The sequence below is a fragment of the Ambystoma mexicanum genome, chromosome 1q, assembly GCF_040938575.1.
Source record: "Ambystoma mexicanum isolate Mex_15411 chromosome 1q, UKY_AmexF1_1, whole genome shotgun sequence".
Taxonomy (NCBI): Eukaryota; Metazoa; Chordata; class Amphibia; order Caudata; family Ambystomatidae; genus Ambystoma; species Ambystoma mexicanum.
Window position 1 is genome coordinate 426,338,390 of NC_090922.1, and position 24,038 is coordinate 426,362,427.

Genomic DNA, 24,038 nt, shown 5'->3' on the forward strand with positions numbered 1-24,038 from the left:
TTCACTAGCTGAATTGATTACCTTAGTCCTTCACCTGGATTATTGTCTCATGGAAAGACAGAAGGAAAAGAAACGAGAAAAACCAAGTGCTATCTATTCTGCACGAGACACGCCAAGTTCGGTTTTCGTCGATGACAGCGAAGCTATGCACGACGGTGCCGCTCGTGGACCTCTCTCCATGGAAGAAAGAAAAAGCCAGATAACACAAATTAGGTTTGTGCATGTACTGCGCCCCATCACAACATCTTGTGAAAGTCTGCTCTTTGGCTCCACCAAGGTATTCGGGAAAGGCAGTCACCCTGTCCTGGAAGGTACACATGAGTGGGTGTGTCAGTCTACTCTAAGTCCCCTTGTCTTCGCTGGAAACAACCTGGAACATCTGGCTGACCAACTAGTTGTTCTTAATACCACCATATTGTTTCCAAACGTCGTCCTGCACCATGTACCTACCTTAGTGGACTGTGGGCAGAGGGCATATTCATGGATGAGGCTTGGGCCCAACAGCATAAAATTCCCCTGACATCTAAAGACATGGCTCAACCAGTAGAAGGGTTTGATGGCACCCTCTAGTATCTTGACATGTTACTGAACAGACAGAGGACATTGTACTAACCATAGCCGGACATCAGGAACATATATCCTTTGATTTACTTCAAGCAGCCCATTTTCCCGGGATAGTGAGGATACCTGGATTTATTTACACAACCCATACATCAACTGGGTACCCGGCACTCTTTTATGGGGTTCTGAATATTGTGCCCAACACTGTACAATAAGATAAAAGGCCTGCGTTCCTATTACGGTGATTAAATCTGCCACTACTTTTAACTCAACCTCCATATGAAGTTGGTACCCAAGACACACTCAGAATATGCTGACGTGTTTTCTGATAAGCAAGACAGAGTCTTCCACCACATTGTCCAGAGCAATCCTTGTATGAATACCTTCAAAGCAATCTCATAAATGGATGATAGCCAAATCCAAGTCCCCAGCAGGAGCATTGTTATTTTACGTTCCATAAAAAGACACCGGTGAACGGCATCCATGCCTGGATAAAAGAGGTCGAAGTAATGTCACCATAAAGGAGAAATACCCTTTACCATGGATCTCTGACATCATTGAGGCTGTTCGTGAGGCCCAGGTGTTCACCAAACCTGACCAGAGGGGCGCATATGATCTCATTCATATCCGAAAGGGGGATGAGTGGAAAACAGCCTTTAGGACTCCCTTTGGTCACTTTGAATATCAGGTAATGCCCTTTGGTCTCACAAACGCCCCCTCTATTTTTCAACACTTTATGAACAGAATATTTTTAGACCTCTTATTCCATACTGTCATTGTGTACGTGGATGATATTCTGATATATTCCAGGGATCTTACTACTCATGTATAGGATGTTAAGAAGGTCCTAGAACGTCTTCGTCTCCCAGCACTTAATCGCCAAACCAGAGAAGTGCCTTTTTCACCAAGCCTCAGTATCATATCTTAGATATATACTATCCATGGAGGGAGTCGCCATGGATCCATGCAAGATAAGTGAAATTCTGGAATGCCCATCCCCTTGACTCGTTAAACATGTCCAACGTTTCTTAGGACTATCTCATTCTTACTGGAAATTAATTCCTTGCCTTGCCTCCAAGGTTCTACCCATCACTAAGCTACACAGTTTCAGTGAACTCTGGAAGCTAAGGATGCCTTTCAGGAATTTAAGAAGGCCTTCACCTTGGCTACAGTCTTGATACAACCTGACACCAGTAAGCCGTTTGTTGTGGAGACAGATGTAAGAAGATTCCCTTGAGCACCTGATGGTCTACCTTTCCAGGAATGTCACGGATTCAGAACGAAACTACTCTGTTCTCAAAAAGAATTATTGGCTATCAAACAGGCTTGCATTGAATGGAGACACGTGTTGTTGGGCTCACAGCTCCCTGTAATAGGGACTGATCACTGCAATCTCCAGGCCTTACAAAACCATGAATGTCGTAACAGGTGTGAAGCCCGGTGAGCGTATTTCTTTTCGCAATATGACTTAGTGTCCACTTACATTCCCGGATCCCTTAACTACATTGATGATTACCTATCTCGCAAAAATACAGACATCTTGTTATGAGACAAGATCCTTCCCACAGCGAAGCTCCTGTTTCTGGTTTATTCATTTCTCCAAAATGCCAAATCAGCATGCCTATCGACTCCCGACAACTCTCTGTCCCAGTACAAATTTAAAGCTGTAGCAACATCTTTTGGTATTAAGGCAACCTTGTCTACCATTCTGAGACACTTCTGGTGGCCCGGGATGGATCAGGATGTCCTTGACTATGTGAAAGCCTGTAGGATTTGTATACAATCCAAAATGCCTAAAAGTATGCCGTTTGGACACTCTTCTTCTTACCCATGGTTTACTTGCCTGCCAGGCTGTTACAACCTTACTTGGGTGCGGGTCCCAGCCTTGCACATTGCCTGCTTCACTATCCTGCCGGGCATTTCCACGTCTCATTCACTCTCTGTTGTATCCAGAAAACAATAATTTTCATATGCTTGGTCACTGACCCTTTCTTTTAAGAATGTTCATGTCAGTTTTACTTCTCTTGCTTGGATTTTAATAATGTGGCTCTTCATAATGTTCGTATCAATTTCACTGTCCTTCCTTGGACTCGTAACAATGTTCGTATTGCTATCAACTGTTGCATTTCCTTCTCATGGACTCTCGCGCACTGTATATTGTATGCAACATTCACCCTGAGGCGCCCCGGTAGCCTGTTCCCTCTCCTTGGGCTTACCAGCCTTCTGTGACTGCTTCGGCGATCCTCGTATTTCCCCCACAGCTTTGACTTTTGGCCCGCACGCTAACAGCGAGTTCTGCAAGCTGCTATGCTTCTGCCTTCCATCCATCAGCGTGTGGCAGGTCCAGATGATGTGTCTCTCCTCACGCACAGTGTTCAGCAGTTCACTCCTGCCCAGCCTTCCGAACAGCATCAGAACAAGTTATCCGCCACTGCAGCATCCGCCAGTCTCGCTGCTTCTCTGCCTGCTTCTCTTTCTGCTTCTCTCTCTCTCTCTCTCTTGCTGTTCACCTGTGTCCATTTGAAATGTTCCGGTCTTATTTTGCATTTTCCAACGACTAGAACAAAGCACTGCTTAACCACGTTTGGTCATCCACATTACTCCACCCCTCTTCTCCGTCTCAGTATTTGAAAAGGGGGTAGAGGCAAAAAGTATTGTTGGTTGGAAAAACGTGGGAATTCACCATCCACATTACAACAAGCCACCCTTGGCTGTTACAAAAATATATATCTGAAGGGTTGGTTTTATTCATACTTACATGTTATGCTCTTATATTATAGTATGCCATACAAAGGTAGGAAAGTGACAGATTATTAGTGTCATCATTGCTTTTTAGGGAAAGGGGGGGAAGCACCATGTCTTTCCCAGCGAGTCTCCCCAACTCCCCTGTGGTTGATACTCTCCCAGGTGGTCCTCCCGCAGATAGCCACCCCCAGGGTTGGTATCAGGTAGCTTCTGCACTTCCCTGGCCACATGAGGGGAGACTTTCCCCAGGGGATCGGTGACGGCTTTGCCACACTACATAGAGACGATGATCCTGAAACCTGGGGCGTTGCAACATTCAGGTATGCCTCTCGTTTTTACTGATGCTCCTTTGTGCTCCTTCTCCCCGGCGCTCCATGTTCGTCTTCTCTGGCTCCTGACCCCTTCCTTCTTCTTCGTTCTCTCCTGGTCTCTGTCCTGTTGCACCTTTATCTGTAATTGACATGGCAATATTCTGGAAAAACCTTTGAAATAAAAAAACTCAAATTTCTATTCATAGGTAATCCAATATTCATCTGTGCAAACATGTTCATAAACAGCTCATAGTCGTCATTTTCTTAGAATTCATTTTCTTTTAATTCAAAAACCCAATGAATTTCAGGAGTCAGCTCCCTTCTTCAGGCGTTGTCTACAACATTTTTGAAACATTGTAACGCTCACCTGATTCCCGTAGAGGCGCCGGTCTTGTCTGGGCGTATACCGTATCTTCAAAGGTGATGTGTAACACACGGCTGGCTCTTTGGGCTGGACCTCTGTGCACTCTATGTCTGACTCGAAGGGTAAGATGTCTGCAGATAGAAAATATGGGATTAAGGAACTGGGTTATTGAATGTCTCTCCCTTCTTCCCTTTCTCTTCTCCTGTAGAACCCCAAAGGTTAACGCTCTCACCTTAGGTAAGTGAACGCTGTGCTCTCCATCTGCCTCAGGGCAGGGTGCTGTAACCAGTTTCTTCACTGGATAAGGGGAGCAGGCCTCTTGACTTCAGAGGACTGCTGTCCGTCGTTTACTGCACAAACGGTAAGTTTCGAGTAATTCTAATGTCTTTAAAGTCTTTAGTAATGATGTCTCTTGTTTTGCAGGGTTCCGGCGATGGCGGATGACGGGCTGAAGTGAGTTGAAGATGGAGCCCGTGTGATGAATAGAAGCGCCTGGAAGCACGTAAGTAAGCGCTTGTTGCCTGCTTCACGATGCGCTCTAACTGTCTTTTTATTTTGCAGGTACAAGTTCGGAGCGGCTGCAGGGTGCCGGAATACCCACTGGGTTGGATGTGGAAAGGAGTAATGGCACGTGAGTATTAAAGTTCCCCAATGTCTTTAAACGCACCTTGTTTTGTCTTTCAGATGCGGGATGCAGCGCCGAAGGCCTCCGGAGCGTGCGAAGAGTTGGTAAGCTTTTGTCTTTCAGATGCCGGAATGCAGTGTGAAGACCTCCGGAGCGCACGAAGAGTAGGTAAGCCTTTGTCTTTCAGATGCTGGAATGCAGCGCGAGGCGTTGGTGACAGCCGATGGACCAGGTAAGTGAAGAGCTGTCACTGAAGACTGTAATGCTAACCTGTTCTTTCTTGTCTTTATAGGTGTTGCTGAAGACTGGATTCAGGATGGTAAGCCTTTTTCCTTAGGCCCAGGATCAGATGCAGAAGACACGATGAGCGTTCTGCTGCAGAGGATGCAGAATAACGCAAAGCAAGATTCATCCATCGGGTGTGGTTTAAATAGCCTCCTGTAGTGCTTAGGTGTCTCCTTCCACAGCCACGCCTAGGTAAGAAAAGAGTTCCTGCTTTCCAGAAGAGTTCCAGTGTTCTGAATCTAGGGAGTGGCTCCTGCCCCACCCAACAGGAAAAGTAGTTCCAAACAGAAGAGGATCAGAGGCTCAACTGGCAGGCAAGTAAGCAGCATGGTCTGCTGCAGGTAAGTCCACCAAAGCATTATGAGCCCGGCGCTTCCAGCGCTGGGACTGGGCATATTTATGAGCCTGGTGCCACTGGCGCCAGGACTGGGTCCAAAAGGTCCCAATTGGGACTGGTTGGCACTCGGAACCTGGGTTATGGATCTGCTTCCAAGGGAGTTGGGAAAACCCTGACCTTTTGGAAGCAGAGATCATGACAGTACCCCCCCTCAAGGCCCCTCCCAAACCGGGCTTCTCCGGGGGTTTTGGCTTGTCAGGAAATGTTCGGTGAAATCTTTTGATTAGGCGAGGAGCGTGGACATATTCAGCAGGTTCCCAGGATCTCTCTTGGGGGCCGTAGCCTTTCCAGTCAATTAGGTAAAATAGTTTAGATTTGGAGATCTTGGAGTCCAGAATGCTTTTGACTTCAAACTCGAGTTCTCCATCAACTAGGATAGGTTTTGGAGATTTAGTTAGTCGGGTTTGAGGTTGCACGGGTTTTAATAGAGAGACGTGGAAGACCGGATGTATCTTCATGTGCGGGGGCAAGTCCAACTTGACCGCTACTGGGTTTACTATGGTAGTGATGGAATAGGGACCAAGGTATCTTGGGTTGAATGTGCGTGGCCCTTTTAGAGGTAGATATTTGGTGGATAACCAGACTTGATCCCCTACTTGATATTGAGGGGCTTCCTTCCGATGTTGATCGGCTCCTTTCTTGTATTGTTCTTTAGCCCTTTGAAGGTGAGAAACAGCTTCCTTAAAGGCTTGGGTGATTGTAGAATGCAGGTAGTCTACTGCTGGTGTTTCAAGATCTTGGAGGGGATCCAACTCCGAGGTTCGAGGGTGACTGCCGTACAAAAGAAAAAATGGGGTTTTCCCAGTTCCCGAATGGACAGAGTTATTGTAGGCATATTCGGCTATCCAAAGGATGTCTTTCCAAGTTTTTTCAGTTTGTTGCAGCATGCAGCGTAAATACTGTTCCAGAGTTTGATTGGTCCTCTCAGTTTGTCCGTCGGTCTGAGGGTGGTGACTGGTCGATAGTCTCACATCAATTTGAGCCGACCGACAGCAACTTCGCCAAAAATGAGAAATAAATTGACTACCTCGATCCGAAATTAGAACCGAAGGAAAACCGTGCAGTCGGACGATGTTTTCGAGAAATTCTCGGGCCAGAGTTGCTGCTGTTGGCAAGCCTTTGAGCGGAATGAAATGCGCCATCTTGGAGAATAAGTCCACGATTACTAGAATCGTATTGTATCCCGAGCATGGAGGTAGATCGGTGATGAAGTCCATAGAAAGCGTATGCCAAGGGCGAGGTGGGATGTCAATAGGGCGTAAGAGGCCTGCTGGTCTTTCCTTTTGACTCTTGTTTTGGGCGCATACTCCACAGGACATTATAAAGTCTCTGATATCTTTTTTCCAAGACGGCCACCAGAAGTAGCGCTTGATCTTTTCTGAGGTCTTGGCCATACCGGGATGTCCTTCCATTAAAGAATCGTGATAACAAGAGATTACTTTTTTCTGTAAATCTGTGCTGGGTAGGTATAATCGTTCTTGGAAATACAATAAGTTGTCCTTTACTGCAAAGTCCTTTCCCTGCAGATGCCAATTCTGTATGTCTGCTGGAGTTACAAGTTGCCTGGCTTTCTCCTTAACTTCCTCTATGGATTCTGTGGCGATTACACCCAGAATTCTTTGTTCGGGAATGATTGGTACAGGTTTAGGGTTGATCAAGTGTTCTTCCACTCCCATCCGAGAAAGGGCATCAGCTTTACCGTTCTTTGTACCAGGTCGATAGGTAATTATGAAGTCAAACTCTGCAAATAATAATGCCCAACGGAGTTGTCTAGAGGATTGGGCTTTTGCGGTTTTCAAATATTGCAGGTTTCGGTGATCCGTAATCACAGTAACGGTGTGTCGGGCCCCCAGCAGATAATGCCGCCAAGCCTTAAAGGCAGACTTGATAGCCAGAAGTTCCTTGTCAGTAATCGTGTAATTGATTTCAGGAGGCGAGAATTTGCGGGACCAAAATGCCACGGGATGCAACTGATTGGTTACCGGGTCCTTTTGTGATAGAACTGCCCCCATGGCAAGGCTTGAAGCATCAGTTTCCACGATGTAGGGGAGTTCGGGGCGAGGGTGTTTTAAGATTGGTGCAGAGATAAATTTAGTCTTCAAATCCTGGAAAGCTTGTTCCGCCTCGGTAGACCATTCAAAACGTTTGTTTTTCTTTAACAAGGCAGTGATGGGCTGGACTATTCGAGAGAATTCGGGGATAAACCTGCGGTAAAAGTTAGCGAAGCCTAACATGCTTTGCACACCTTTTACGGAGGATGGTGATGGCCATTTGAGAACTGCATCGACCTTCTTTGAATCCATACGCACTCCGCCAGGTGATAATATGAATCCCAAGAATTCAACTTCAGTCACGTTGAAAACACATTTTTCCAACTTAGCGAAAAGTTTGTGTTGACGCAATCTTTCGAGGACCATTTTCACGTGTTTCCGATGTTCAGATTCCGATGAAGAATAAACGAGGATGTCGTCAATGTAAACAACAACACACACATCTATGAGCTCTCTGAGGACATCGTTCATAAAATATTGAAAGGCGGCCGGGGCATTGCAAAGTCCGAAGGGCATGACCTGATATTCAAATAGCCCATACTTGGTGCGGAAGGCCGTCTTCCATTCATCGCCCTCTTTTACTCGTACCAAGTGGTAAGCTCCTCTAAGATCCAGCTTTGTATATATGCATGCTTTTCTGACTTGGTCCAGGAGTTCAGGGATCAAAGGTAACGGATATCTATTCTTAACGGTGATCTGGTTCAGGGAGCGATAATCTATACAAGTTCTAAGGTCTCCTTCCTTTTTTGGAACGAAGAACAAAGCTGAAGAAGCAGGGGACTTGGAAGGACGAATAAACCCATTTGCCAGGTATTGATCCAGGTATTGTCGAAGGTGAAGGTTCTCAGGCTCGGTGAGGGCATAAATTCTACTACAAGGAGGAGTAGATCCAGGTATCAGGTCTATCTGGCAGTCATAATACCTATGAGGAGGTAGAGAGTTAGCCTGATCCTTCCGGAAAACATCTTTGTATTCTAGGTATTCGGGAGGTAACTGGGGAGTCTCTGAAGAAATTGCTGCCAGTGCAACACCAGGTGGAGAGTGACAAGTAGAGACACATTCTGGAAACTGGACCGTTCTTGCTCGCCAATCGATCAGAGGATTGTGTTTCTCTAACCAAGGTATTCCTAGAATAATCTGAAACTGAGGGGCCTTGATCACATCGAACACGATCTTCTCATGGTGTCCATCTTGACTTACTAGGGTCACCTCTTGAGTGGTATGCGTTACTGGCCCGGAGGCTATCTCCGTACCATCCACCGTAGTAATGACGTCCTTTACAGCCTTGGGACAAAGAGTTAGATTCATCCTCAAAACCATTTCATGATCCACATAATTGCCGATGGCACCGCTGTCGACGTAAGCTTCAATTGCATGTAATCGATCCGGATTATCAGGGCTAATGAGGACCATAGGTATCACGAAATGCGAGGTCACGGAACTGGTTTTCACGCTCGGCAAGAGGACCTCTATTCTTGTCGGGCGAGGTCGTTTCCCTGCTCAGAGTTTGTAACTTTGGTAACTGCAGCTCCTACTGCCTTCTTGGCAGGTTTCACCGGACAGTCTCGAAGAAAGTGCCCTGAGTTTCCGCAATAGAGGCATAATTGCAACTGTTTTCTCCTTTCCCGCTCCTTTTGTGTTAGAGGACCTTTCAGACCCCCTATTTGCATGGGTTCCCCGGAGTCTACTCCTTTGGAAGGAGTTGGCGGTTTGGAAAATACTCGAGCATCAAACTTGGAACGATCGGCCTTCCTGTTCTGCAGTCTGTGATCTATTTGAACGACTAAGTCTATATAGTCCGAACAATCTTGTGGGGGATTCACTACTTGGGCTAACACATCTTTGAGCTCTCCACGTAGACCTCTATAAAACAGCGTAATCCTTTTGTCCTCAGGCCATTGAGTTTCCACTATCAGTCTGTTGAAAGACGCAATATAAGCCAAAAGGTCTTGATTACCTTGTCGCAACGAAAGAAGCTCATTGTCCAAGGCCTGCCCCTGTGAATGTCTTGCGAACAGTTTTTCCATACTGAGCTGAAAAGCTTGAAAATCATGGAGGACCGGATCATCTTGATTTACTAGAGGGATCGACCAGTCTGCCGCATTGCCACTAAGGTACGAAAGCACGAAAGCTACTTTAGCTTGATCAGTTGGAAAGGCTGCTGGCCGGCATAAGAAATGCAACCGGCACTGATTGATAAATACTGCAAACCTCTTTGGGTCACCAGAAAATCGTTCGGGCGGAGCCAGAGGTACATTCCCAGGTAGGTTGATCTGCACTGGATTCATAGAGGATGTAGAAGGAAGATTTCCCCCAGATGCGGGTAACGGGGTCTGTCCGGCTTGTGACTGTAGCAATTGTCTAGCGAGATCATCTGTTCGCTCCTTGGAAATAATCAGTTCCCTTCTTAGAGCGTTCGTTTCCTGACGGGCTGCATGCACTTCTGCCCTTAGTTCCCCAAGTAACTGGGCTAGCTGGTCGGTATCCGAGGTTTCCATAGCGCCTGGACGGGAGTTTTGTGGTAGGCTTTGCGTTCTGTAACGCTCACCTGATTCCCGTAGAGGCGCCGGTCTTGACTGGGCATATACCGTATCTTCAAAGGTGATGTGTAACACACGGCTGGCTCTTTGGGCTGGACCTCTGTGCACTGTATGTCTGACTCGAAGGGTAAGATGTCTGCAGATAGAAAATATGGGATTAAGGAACTGGGTTATTGAATGTCTCTCCCTTCTTCCCTTTCTCTTCTCCTGTAGAACCCCAAAGGTTAATGCTCTCACCTTAGGTAAGTGAACGCTGTGCTCTCCATCTGCCTCGGGGCAGGGTGCTGTAACCAGTTTCTTCACTGGATAAGGGGAGCAGGCCTCTTGACTTCAGAGGACTGCTGTCCGTCGTTTACTGCACGAACGGTAAGTTTCGAGTAATTCTAATGTCTTTAAAGTCTTTAGTAATGATGTCTCTTGTTTTGCAGGGTTCCGGCGATGGCGGATGACGGGCTGAAGTGAGTTGAAGATGGAGCCCGTGTGATGAATAGAAGCGCCTGGAAGCACGTAAGTAAGCGCTTGTTGCCTGCTTCACGATGCGCTCTAACTGTCTTTTTATTTTGCAGGTACAAGTTCGGAGCGGCTGCAGGGTGCCGGAATACCCACTGGGTTGGATGTGGAAAGGAGTAATGGCACGTGAGTATTAAAGTTCCCCAATGTCTTTAAACGCACCTTGTTTTGTCTTTCAGATGCGGGATGCAGCGCCGAAGGCCTCCGGAGCGTGCGAAGAGTTGGTAAGCTTTTGTCTTTCAGATGCCGGAATGCAGTGTGAAGACCTCCGGAGCGCACGAAGAGTAGGTAAGCCTTTGTCTTTCAGATGCTGGAATGCAGCGCGAGGCGTTGGTGACAGCCGATGGACCAGGTAAGTGAAGAGCTGTCACTGAAGACCGTAATGCTAACCTGTTCTTTCTTGTCTTTATAGGTGTTGCTGAAGACTGGATTCAGGATGGTAAGCCTTTTTCCTTAGGCCCAGGATCAGATGCAGAAGACACGACGAGCGTTCTGCTGCAGAGGATGCAGAATAACGCAAAGCAAGATTCATCCATCGGGTGTGGTTTAAATAGCCTCCTGTAGTGCTTAGGTGTCTCCTTCCACAGCCACGCCTAGGTAAGAAAAGAGTTCCTGCTTTCCAGAAGAGTTCCAGTGTTCTGAATCTAGGGAGTGGCTCCTGCCCCACCCAACAGGAAAAGTAGTTCCAAACAGAAGAGGATCAGAGGCTCAACTGGCAGGCAAGTAAGCAGCATGGTCTGCTGCAGGTAAGTCCACCCAAGCATTATGAGCCCGGCGCTTCCAGCGCTGGGACTGGGCATATTTATGAGCCTGGTGCCACTGGCGCCAGGACTGGGTCCAAAAGGTCCCAATTGGGACTGGTTGGCACTCGGAACCTGGGTTATGGATCTGCTTCCAAGGGAGTTGGGAAAACCCTGACCTTTTGGAAGCAGAGATCATGACAAACATTAAATTAGTATAATACATAGAAGGGAAATATTTCCCCCGAAAATATATTCAATGTTACAGTAACGACTATTGATATATCACTCAATCAATATGCATAAGGTAATATATAGCTCGTAATAAATCTTAAAAGGCAGATTATCCATTTAAAATGAAAAGAGACGTAATACTTAGTAAAACGATATTCATAATCTAATAATGTCAGCTTCAAGCCCAAAAAGTCTAAAAGATCACTTTTGGGGCCCTGGGCACGGACATCTTTGGGCCCTCCTCCACCAAACCAAAGGAATTAAGGGATCAAGAATACTGGTCGCGCCTCCCGCCCCCCCCCCCACCCGTCGCGCTCACAACCTGTAGGTTGATATGCTGTTTTGCAGCATAATAAGCACGTTTACTCCCTTTCAGTCCCCTACCCTCTTCATTCTTGCCCTAATCAGAATGATAAACAAGTAGCATTTGAAGACCAACCCATTACCAAACATGACAATTTTTAAACAAAATATTATAGAAGGGTGTTATGCAAAATGGGAAATGATTCTTGCTACATTCTCCCCATCATCAAGGGAAGTTCATAAAAACCAGCACACCAATCGATGTGATTTAACACATTTAATCTGGGTTTGTCTTTTGTATTTTAAAACTTTAAATACTTCTAAAACAATGGCTTGTGACATTTTCATTTATAAACGTGCATAAAAACCTTTGACTTTTACCAAAAAGGAAACCGTTTCTTGTGTCAAACAAGCAGACCTTACAATATGCTTCCCTGAGGCCTGCAACATCTGGTCCGCTCTCGTCTGTCTACTAACCCTTCCGCCCAAATGGCCTACATAAGACGAACGATCAAGCAATGGGCTAAACGATACCAGCAGCATGCAAGAAGGCAAACCTCACAGAAGACAGCACAGTAATGTAAGATTTATTAGATGATTTGACTAGGATCACTGTATCGTCTGCTGGCAAATCCAGGATGCAAGCATCAACACTTTCTTTCCATAGTTTTGAATTTGGATGCTTATTCACCTCTTGGAGTAACAGTTCATGCCATCGCTGGAGGCGATTACCTAGGTTTTACAACATCAGAACAAACCAATTTCTAGACCTGCACCATACGGATTATATGTTAGTTTTTTATAGCAACCCCTATCTGGTACAGGTACATTGCTGCTAATAGTAAATGTTTTTCTGCAAAACCAAGTACATATGCAGGCAGGTTTATAAACTTCAGACATAGGAAAGACTCAGCCAGCCTTGTTGGAATGTGATATTCTAATTTTGCATATGAACACGTGAACACATATCTTTGCAATGGGTGCTTCACACACTGAGCTAAGTTCTGCACCATTGTGGCACTCAATGTATCAATATGCATTTCACTGTTGCCTATTGCACATGATCAACATAATTCCCACAGGAAGGAAATAATGCTAAAGAGTTGTGCAGTAAGGAACACACAAACTATGCATACCACAGTGAACCCAGAAAGCAATACATGATGATATAATCAAGGCAGAATGTACTTGTCAAAACAGAAAGGCAATTGGTTTAGAGCCTCAGCAGCACCCCATAAAATATCCTGACGTGTGCTATTTAAGACTGGTGTACAATGAAATCTTACTTCTTCAGATCAGGCAGCCCTGTGGCGCACCCTCCAAGATGGGGGCCCTGGGCAAGTGCCCTTTTGCCCTCCTCTAACAACGTCTCTGCAAAAGACCTGTCACCACCGAGTGATGAAATAAAATGATATCACTCTAAGTGCATAGAAATAGCCTAACTACCTGTAGCAACTTTCAGAAAAGCAAAATAGTGCGCTACAATATCAATTCACCAATCTGAAAAGAACACAATGATCATAAAAATCCACAGCCCAGAAAAGAGTAATACCCGTGTTAAGAATCAAATCATGAACGGTACCTGATACATTAATAAAAACACTTAAATCTGAATAAAAGTAAGGAAGTATGTCACAATCAAAATGAGTCATGAAAAGGTTAAGCAAGGCACCCCACAAGGTAACAGAGTACTCACCAGTGTAAACTCAAAGGTATGAAAGCCACACAATCTCTCAGCGGCAGCAGCACACTGTATGCTAATGCTGTGACAGCATGTGTAAAGGAGACTGCCTGTATCGAGTTAAATAACAAAGCAGCTCATCACGTGACAGTGTCTAGGTGTGGAAACATCAAAACGTGACTGAAGGAGTAGTCAAGAACTGGTGAGAACGTAATGTGGAACAAACATAGAAAACAGACTAAGAAAGTAAGAAACAATTCAGATTTCCCATCCATACATTACAGAAAGTCATAATTCTATTAAAGACACAGAGGGGAAGGATTATGCTTTCTCACAACTTTACTATTCGAGCAGCATCATTAAAACAATAACAATAAATAAATGCATACAACTACAAGTCCCAACAGTTTAAAGTCTTGTTGTAGTTCTTGTTGTTATTGGACTTAAAAACATGTGACCTTAGTAATCAATCACCATAGTATATAGTCGATCCCTATATATCCAGTCCACCATGTTGTCTCCTCCTCTTTCTTTGTCTGGTCGCTTGTAAATTGTACCATCCCAACTGGTTGACGCTTTAACTGGTCCCTTAGCATGACCTCATGATCCTGTTGATTTATTATCCGCCATGGAACCTGAAACACAAACCATATTTCATCCTACTGTCCCAAAGGTGGGTAATCGACATGAGTATAAAACCATTCCATATTCATTTTTTACAACATAACAGTTTTACATTATTATCATCACAAAAGACATCACATTAACATCTATGACATCGATTACTGGGTGGGATAATCCTTCGCCTCTGTGTCTTTAATAGAATTTTGACTTTCTGTAACGTATGCAAGGAAAATCTGAATTCTATGTCAAAACACAGAGGTTCGTATTATGGTTGTTCAAAGCTTACTTACCACCAACGTTGCCACTTTTTCCACTGGCTTAAAATAAAATGTTTTAAACGTCGATTCTTTTGACCAATCTGCTGCCTTCATTATGTCTTCTAGTCTGCCACCTGCCTGAAAGGCATTAGAGGCCATTTCTCCTCTCACTGAGTGAGCCCCATTGGAATCTGTATCTACTCGCGCTTGTGCCATAACCCATCTAATCCATCTAGCTATTGTGGCTGACGCTACTGCCGTAAAAGGTTTCCTTATGGCTATGAATAACTTATTCACCCCGGGGGGGGGGGTCTCATTTCCCTAGTCATGGTCGTATATGCTGCAATGCATCTCACGGGACATGATTTGGGTTGATCTGGGGATGCTTGATAAAATATTGTTCTCAACCAAGATTTGGTCCTTTTCACTATATCAAATGCTATTCCATGAGGGCATAGTGTCTTCCTACTGATCTCTAATGGTCTGACATCTGATAGCCTCTTAGACGACAACAAACTTAAGAGCATAGCTAACTTGGCTAATAATGCCTTCCTTGTCAGTTCTTCATCATCTGCCCATGATAAAAACATTCTCAGGACGTCCCTTACCTGATCATATTTATGACTTGGAGGTTTAATTATTCTAACTCCTTTCAAAAGTCTGCAAATTAGAGGATGTTCTCCCACTGTTATCCTTTCTATTCCCGGGTGTCCCGCAGAGATAGCTGAGCAGGCTGTGTTGATCATCCTATATGCTTTTCCCTGGGCTGCTAGCTGTGCCAGATAATTAGCTACTGAACTACATCTGTTCTAGTGGGATGTATGTACCTTTCCACACATCAATTGTGCCAGCCTGACCAGGCTGTTCTGTATGCCTTCCTTGTCCCAGGTGCCCAGGCTTCATCAATAATCTGTTCAGCCTCTTCTGACAATCCTGGCCTAGCCCAGGATCCCCTGAAATTGCCCACGCAATGTAATTGAGGCTGCCTGTCCTCAGCAGAAGGTGACTGCCCCTGTTGGGACCCTCACTATGAGGTCTGACCTCGGTAATGCTATTGGATTGTCGTAAGTCACCTCTAGCAGGTCCAAGAACCATGCTTGACCTCTCCAATCTGGCGTAATCAGTACTGCAAAGAAGTCTGTCCTGCATGGACCTCATCTCTCCATCAGTGTCTGGAATACTCTCTCGTCCAGCTTCCAATCGCTGGCGTCCCTGAGGAATCTAGAGTTCCAGTCTGCTATCTCATTCTGACGGCCTGGTAAATATTCTGCCGTCACTGATATCCCTCTCTGCAGGCACAGGAGCCAAAATTATTTCACTAGCACCACTAACATTCTTGACCTTGTGACTCCTAGTCTGTTTATATAATAGACTGCCGACACGTTGTCCATCTTGAGGAGTATGCAGCATCATGCTCACTCTTGTGTCCAACATTTCACCACAAAGGATCCTGCTAGAAGCGCTAGGCAATTTATGTGAGATTTAATTCTTCTCCTGACCATCTGCCCCCTGTCGACAGATCTCCGCGTCTGGCTCCCCATCCCCACCTACTGCCATCGGATTCTATCACTAGGTCCAGGGATGAGCCAAATATTGCCCTTTCATTCCAGGCGTCCATGTGTTGTAACCACCATTCCAGTTCCTCCTTTGCGTCTATAGAGAGGGGCATCCTTTGTTTGTAGGATGCGCCCTTCCTGAGGTGTTGGATTTTCAGTCTCTGAAAGGTCCTGTAATGTAGAGGGCCCAGAAATATCACCTGAATTGACAAAGCCAGGCGGCCCACTAGTCTTGCTAGCTCTCTCAGAGATATCGTCTCCGATGTTAATCTGGTCTGTATCCCTTTGTTGATATCGTTCACTCTGTTCAGAAGGAGGTTTAACATTCCCTGCACTGTGTCTAATCTGAAGCCCAGAAATTCCATTTTCTGTCCTGCCTGTAGGCTTGATTTCTCCCAGTTTATTACAAAACGTAGTTGTTGCAAAAGGTCTAGAGTGACTTCTATTTGTTCCTCAATCAGCATTGTATCCTGGCACATTATTCAAATGTTGTCCAGGTAAAATATCAGTCTGATCCCTCTTTCTCTGAGGAAAATCACCACCGGTTTCATCACCTTTGTGAAACAACATGAGGCCGATGCTTGCCCAAAGGGTAGGCAGGTGAACTCCCAAATTTGTCCCTGCCATCGAAACCTCAGAAATTCTCATTGCTCTGCTGGCATAGGTATGGTCAGGTAAGCATCTTTGAGATCTATCCTTGCTAGCCAATCCCCTTGTTGTAATATGTCTCTCAGGAGGGGTATACCCTCCATCTCTCCATCTTGATATGTCTGTAAACTACAAATGTGTTTAGTTCTCTTAGATTTATTATCAGTCTTGTCTTGTGACGGCCTCTAATTATAAACATGTTGATTATGAAGCTGTCTCCTATATCTTCTACCTGTTTTATAGTATCTTTCCCTGCTAGTTCTCATATTTCTGTATCCAGTAACTCTTTGTCTGCTGTGCTGAGCATTATTGTCTTTGGCCATTTTTTTGCCGTGGCAAACTTAGCCTATCTATGTGAAAACCCTGTATGGTGTCTAACACCCAAGCATCTGTAGAAATCAATCTCCATTTCTCTACACACTTCGCTACTCTTCCCCCTACTGTGGGAGTTTATGTTTGTGTTCTCTGCGCTTGCGCATTCATTCTCACCTGTGTTAGGCTGATGCTGGTTATATGTGTGTCTCCACCCTCGCCCTCTTCCTCTTCCTCTCAAAGGGAAGAACGGGTTTGGTTTCCTTACATTCTGCTTCCAGTGGTATCTGTCTGTTTGGAAACTGTTATTCGCGAAGCAGCTGGCAGAGCGGCCACTTCCTCTTCCAGCCCTGCCAAAAACCTATCTGCCAAATACTCTCTTCAAAGAGGCTTGGGCTTTATCAATCGCTGCATAAGAGTTTTTTGAATTTTCGTTAATTCTTTTCTAAAAGCATCTCCAAAGAGTTCCCCTTTTGCAGAGGCTGCTGCCTCTGATGTGGCCAGCTCGCTGAGCTTGGGATCAATCTTGACTAGGATTTACCTTTTATCTTGGCATGAGCGTCAGGATCTGTCCATTCCTTTTAAAATATCTTTTACATATCTCCCCATGAATGTGACCATGCGGTCTTCAATATCTGGAGTCTCTGCAATGCCTTTAAACAGGTGTGGTCTTTGGCACTCTGCCCTCAATTTGTTTCTGGCTACTTTTGCCAGCGGTGTTCTCAATCTTTTCTTTACATATGCAGCTATCTTGGTCGGTGGTTCCCCTTCTGAGGAACGTGGGTGTATCAAGGTGTCCGGGTCAAATTTGTCCACAGCCTCCTCCTCCTTGTCTTCCATTTTATTTTTCTTGAAAGCCCTTTTATCTTCCTCCTCTTCTGAGGATATAACCTCGGCTTCTTCTTCTGATGATTGGCTCCCCCAATCATCCTCGTCTTACCCCTCTTAGCTGTCAGAGGTGTCATCTCGCCATTTGCACTTAGCCTTTCTCTTGCCCTTGCCCTTGGGTGGGGGGTCTTGGCCTTTTTGGCCTTGCAGGCTTTCTTTCTTCCCACTTTCTCCATTCCTGGACCACCTGTCCCTCTCAGCTCTTCTATTCCTCTGGAATACTTTATCCAGTACTTCATGATTGCCAGCTGTTGGGAGCTGTGTCCCATACTGTGACCCAGGGCCTGATGTAATATCTCTCTCATGCCGGGTTGCATTCTTTTCTGGCTCACTTGAGCCCTACCCTCTTCACTCGAGCTGGACATGCTGTACTTGTTTGGGGACAATAATGCCACTGTACAAATAATCACAGGTATCTTGGACACTTCTCGCCTTCACACGCTTCGTGTCGTGCTGGCCTCGAAACTTTGAACGCTCTGATGCGTTTGTTCTTGTAAAAGGTGATCCCCTCGGTAAACCGAACATTGGGGAGATAATAATATCCCTCTCTGACAGAATGTCAGACTCTCCGTGTTGCGGGCAATTCCTACGATGTTACGGAAGTAGTAAACGAGGAGCACTGGAACCTTAATAAGTCACTGTTGTGCTCCTCGTACTTCTGTGACTGCAGTGCCCTCTTTGTTCAATCAACAAATAGTCCATAGGCGCCCCTCTGCGAGAACGAACACGGCCCATTGACCTGTTCTTTTGGAAGGTACCCTCTCGAGAGACGGCAGCCACACTTTAGCTCACTGTACCTTTCACAGATAGGAAATATCCACTTGCATATCAGTCTTTGTCCCACTCATGTGGGTAGTCCAGCACCGAAATGCTATGGCAATTACCTTCTGAACAAGAGTACCAACAGCAGGCCCATACACGTGTTTCAGCCTTGTTGGGCCTCATCAGTGAGATGGAGCTGTGCCTCTCTGAGCACACCCTCTGTGTTCAAAGCAGTTGCCGAAACTGTTAGTCCCGTCGCGCCCGCATTCTAACGTTCTTAATCCCTTGCGGCTATGCTCCACCACAGTTCCTGAACGCTGCACGTTATCCCTCACTGCATGTTAACATTCGCTTATGTCATGCACCATAAAATATGATCCTTCTCACATACAGTCAAGAAAGTAATGTAAGGCACTTAAATGGCTGCCTAAGCAGCAAAGAAAGAGTAGGAGATAACATGGTGGACTTGATATATAGGGATGGACTATAGACTATGATGATTGGTTAATAATGTCACATGTTTTTAAGTCCAATAACAGAAGAACTACAAAAATACTTTAAACTGTTGGGACTTGTAGTTTTATGCTTTTTTTCTGAGTTATTGTTATCGTTTTAATGATGCTGTTCGAACAGTAAAGTTGTGAGAAAGCATAATAAGAGCCTCCGTGTTGTCACATAGAATTGCTGGCGTTTTGAATATCGCTATAACTCGTATGTACAAAGCTAATAAAGTGATGTAGGTCTTGTAGATAGAGAGGGAACATTTTTTATTTCAGTGTCTCATAAACATGTAATACCAAGTGGCTGTTAAGTATCACAACAAATAGATAGCTAAGTAAATTAACAAATTGGTGATACAATTTTGGAATATAAGGTACATAAAAATGTAATGACAAGTGGCTGAAGAATGTAACAACAAGTGTATATCCTGACATATGAGCAACTTCATTTCCACACGTATTAAATATAATTAAGAGACTAGTACTAAGCTAAAGCATGTCAAAAGAACCGCAGAAATGCATAGAAATAAAATATATAATAAGAGCTTTGTAGAGCAAGTACAGCCAAATGTATGTCACTGTTACACATGGTACCGAGCTTCATAGTTTCAAATAATGTAACAAGAAGTCCAAATTCAAAGCTATCAAATTAGACATAGCTCATCTAGTGGAGCAATATCACAGAATATTTCAGGGCAGTTGTATAGCCAAATAGATACAAAAAAGATCTTCCTACAAAAATACATTAGAACATCTTATCGCACCATGAAATTGGTTAGTCAGTTCCTCTAATACACTAATTGATACTGTGAGGTATCCTTGACTACCTTTCTCCAGCAATTCCAGGACACCCTATGTCATGGCCAGAGCCTTTTTCATGCTCTTGTGAATAGGAGTCACCAATACCACTGAGCACGGTAGAGAGAGGAGAACACAATCTGGTACCCCCACTGAACAATCTTGTTCATCCAAAAGCCAGAAGACATGGTCTCTATGCATGCCAGAATCACCCGAGTCTGGTCCCCAAACATTTGACATCAGCACTTTGACGACTGCGTTGGAACAAATGGTTTGCTAGAATTTGTCGGGACCTTAAACCGACTCCCACCAGAGGGCTTCTGATAACCCTCCTTGAACACAGTGCAACTCCAAAAATATTAATGCACGCCAGATGTACCAGCCTTAGCATCAGAGCGTAGCTTGTCAGAGTGCTTGTCAGTCTTGAACAAACGATGCACCTTGGCCTCTAGAGAGTCGGCAAACAACATATTTCCTTCAAAAGGAATCTTCAGGTTCACCGCCTTCTGATGGCCATCACAATGACAATCTCTGAGGTGCAAGTGATGACGGACTGACACTGCAGCCCTCATGGTCACCGCCACAGCACGGACACCATCATATGCCAAATCTGACATGAGGTTCACCTGTGACTGTATGGCCTATAGCAGAGGTGCACAGTCAGCCCCTTCTTTCATGAGCTGTAGCAACTTCCAAAAGACAGTCATTGTAGTCTCATCCATGTAGGAAGCATATATTCAACGGCAATTCTTTTTTTTTTAAAACAGGATCACATATAACCACTTCCTCAGCCACCATCAACGAGTGTTCCTCCAAGCTTGACAGGATGGTAAACACCTGAAGAACCTGCAGAAGGGCTCCCTCCTCCCTCGCAATGGATAAAGCTTGAACATAAAGTGAGGAACTACACCTTGTCAGGCCTTGTTAGCAATTCCTCCTTAATCTTTGGTAGCAATGCCAGTCCGATCTTAATGGTATGCCTAAACTGTCGAGGAGGAGGCCGGGGCCAAGATGCCACACTCGCCATGGGAGGATGCTGCTGAAACCCCTGCAGTCCGCCACCTGCACCAGAGCCACAGCCAGCACCTCCTTGACTAGATATTTCCCTTTGGGCCCTTCAGCATCGCAAGGTTCCACCTCTAACGAAGAAGACAAGGACTCTCCCTGAAAAGCAGAAGACATCATCAGCGCCATGGACTGCTTAGATTTTCCCAGCACACCAGACTCTAGTCTCAGGGCCTTCCAGAAAATTCAGACCAACCTCATATCAGATACAACAGAAGCCCTTTTATGCTTGGAAGAAGAGCTCCAAACAGTATCTGGAGAGGAAGACAGGGAACTCGTTGTGCTGTCCTCCGAAGAGACATGCTTCTGTTTACACCTTAGTTTAGTAGGAGCCATGTCCGCCCCAACCAATTTTCAGCAAGCCAGAGGCCGCAGCGTGACCAACGCCAAGCACCGGCAGAACCACTGCAACCCAGGATCAGGAGGCTGTGAGAAAGGCATGGTATCAAGCGATGACACAGACACAAGTGATACAGTTTCAAATCCTTTATTTTGCTGATCAGGATGGTGTAATGCCTAACTTGCCCTAGCTCTAAGGTGGAAATGCTCCCTAAAAGAAAGAAAGCTAAGGGAAATAAAAATCTATTAGTCCAAAATAAAATGTTGCCTGTGTCAAAACCTATACCTGCCCTCACTTCTATAAGATAACAATGTGTACGGGACTGGATAAACTAAATAGTGTTCAAATTAAAATTAGGATGGCACTGGAGATATTCTGTACCCCCCTTCCCCAAGTTCAAGGCACTCAGGATCTCAAAGTTCAACAGGCTTTTCAGCATTCAAAAGTTCACAGTACCACATTTCTCACAGCGGGTCACTCAGGTTTCCATTGCCGTTGTTCAGACTTCTCTTAGCATCACAAAGTTCCTTGGGTTTCTGCAGGTTCCCTTTTCCTGGATTCAAAACTGTCTGGACCATACACTTCAATAGGCTTCGTAGCCTTCCCTCACCTAAGTTTCAAACCCCTCTTTGGTTTCACAATGTACCACTCTCTTTAACACAAATGTTCAACTTGCAAAACACAAAAGTTCCATAACAGTTCAACTGGCTTCTTTCGGGGTTCCCTTCCCCATTTTTAGACTTCCTCTGAGGTCAGGGTCTCACCACATGCCCCTCAGATATTTTTATATGATCTGGCATTTATATACACAAGTGTTTCAAGGAGCGACGAGGCAAGGGAAAGGGAAGGAGGACAGAAACAATGATCTTACTAGGCCAAGTGATGTTGAGATCGCGCAAGTGCAGGGGAGCGGGGACGGGAGAAGTGCCAGGGGAGGGGGAGGGGTGTAGTGCTGTACATGGGATCAACAATAATAAGAAGTGCGGCCAGTAGGTGGCAGGTGCAAGGCTAAGAGTAGACAGCAGGGGTCCAATAAGTGCAGGTAGGGGGACTGTAGGGTTACAGATACAGACCCAAGTGCAAGGGTTACCAGGAGGCAGTGCGGGTGTGCAACTGGTTGGGCAGGGACCTGGGCCCAAAGTCACAGGGTAGCCAGGTGACCAGTGCATTATCAGACAGGAGATCAGCAGGGGAGAGGAAGAGAGAAGGCAGAAGCAAAGAGGAAGGTCTTGAGGGGCTTCCGGAACCAGAGATGGTTCTCCCCAAGTTTCAGAGAGGCAGGGAGGCTGTTCCAGAGGGAGGCCCCAGCCGAAGAAAGAGATCTACCCCCAACTTGTTGCTTGGAGAAGTATCGTACCCTGAGGGAGTTGGAGGTGGAGGAGCGAAGAGCTTGATTAGGATGATATTTACTAAGAAAGAGTTGGAGGTATTGAGGACCCAGGCTCCGGAAGGCCTGCTAGACAATGCAGAGGGTCTTGAACTTAATTTTTGCAGCCACTGGGAGCCAATGAAGAGATTTCAGTTCTGGGGAGATACGATCCCTCGGCTTGAGGCCAAGGACAAGTCTTGTGTCCTGTTCTGGATGAGTTGCAGAGGGCGGAGAGTGGAAGCAGGCAGATTTAGAAATAGGCTGTTGCAGTAGTCCAGCCTAGAGAGAACCAGAGCTCTAGAGACAGTGAGCTTCTGGGAGAAGGATAGGTAAGGAAGAATACCTCTGAGGAGGTGCAGTTGGTAGTTTGACTTCTTAGAGACGTCAGAGATGTGAGGAGAAAAGGAGAGTGTGGAGTCGAAGATGACCCTGAGGTTCTCAGCCTCACAGGTGGGAGCAGGAAGAGGGCCAAGGGAGGCTGGACAGAGAGTGACAGAATAATAGGGTGCAGGTGTACCGATGAGGAGAATCTTCATCTTACTGGCATTAAGGCACAGATCATTGGCGGCACACCACTCCTGGATAGCAGACAGACAGTCAGAGATGAGAGAAGGAGAAGAGGCGGCAGAGGGGAGCCTGAAAACAAGCTGAGTATCATCCGAATAGCACTGAAGGTTGGAGTAGAGAGCAGCAATGCGGTGGCTGAGAGGTGCCTGATATTGGTTGAGGAGCCAGGGAGAGAGGTTAGAACCCTGGGGAACACCACAGGTATAGAGTGAGATAGAGGAAAGGAAGGACCCAAGTTGGACCTGGGAGGGTCGATCAGAGAGGAAAGAGGTCAGCCAGGCCAGGGCCTGATCAGTGATACCCAGGTTATCACGGAGATGGTTGAGCAGGATGGCATGGTTGACCGTGTCAATGGCAGAAGAGAGATCAAGTAAGATGAGGACAGAGGGGAGATTAGAATCAAGGTTAGAGAACAGGTCTTTACGGATGTTCAGGAGAGCAGTTTCTGTGCTTCTGGCTGGTCTGAAGCCAGACTGATGGTCATGGAGACGACCAAGAGATTCAATGTGAAGATTAGGCTGGCAGATGCCCAGCTTTTCCAGGAGTTTGCCCAGGAAAGGAGTGATGGAGATCGGGTGATAGTTAACCCGGGCAGGAGCAGTCGGCGGAGGTTTTTTTTAGAAGAGGGTGCACAGGAGAGTGCTTCATGGGGGAAGGGAAGGCTCCAGTTGCAAAAGGGTGATTGCAGAAGTCAGCCAGGTCAGGAGCGTGGGTGTCAATGTGGTCCTTGATGGTTTTGGAACAACAGGGAAGAACCTGTTTTGACGAGACTTTCATAGACTTTCATAGATCGGACTTGTCTAGAAACCTTGTCAGGGGAGAACAGAGCAAAGGAAGAGAAAGAAGGAGGAGAAGGGGCCAGAGGTAGAGGAGAGACTTGCTACCAAATTGTCACAAAGTTCAAACACGTATTTTACTTATCTCGTTCTGGTGGGGTCTCTGTGACCTTCCTGGATCACCCTCTCGCCTGGTGGCCACCCCTATGCTTATTTCTTGTGGTGGGGT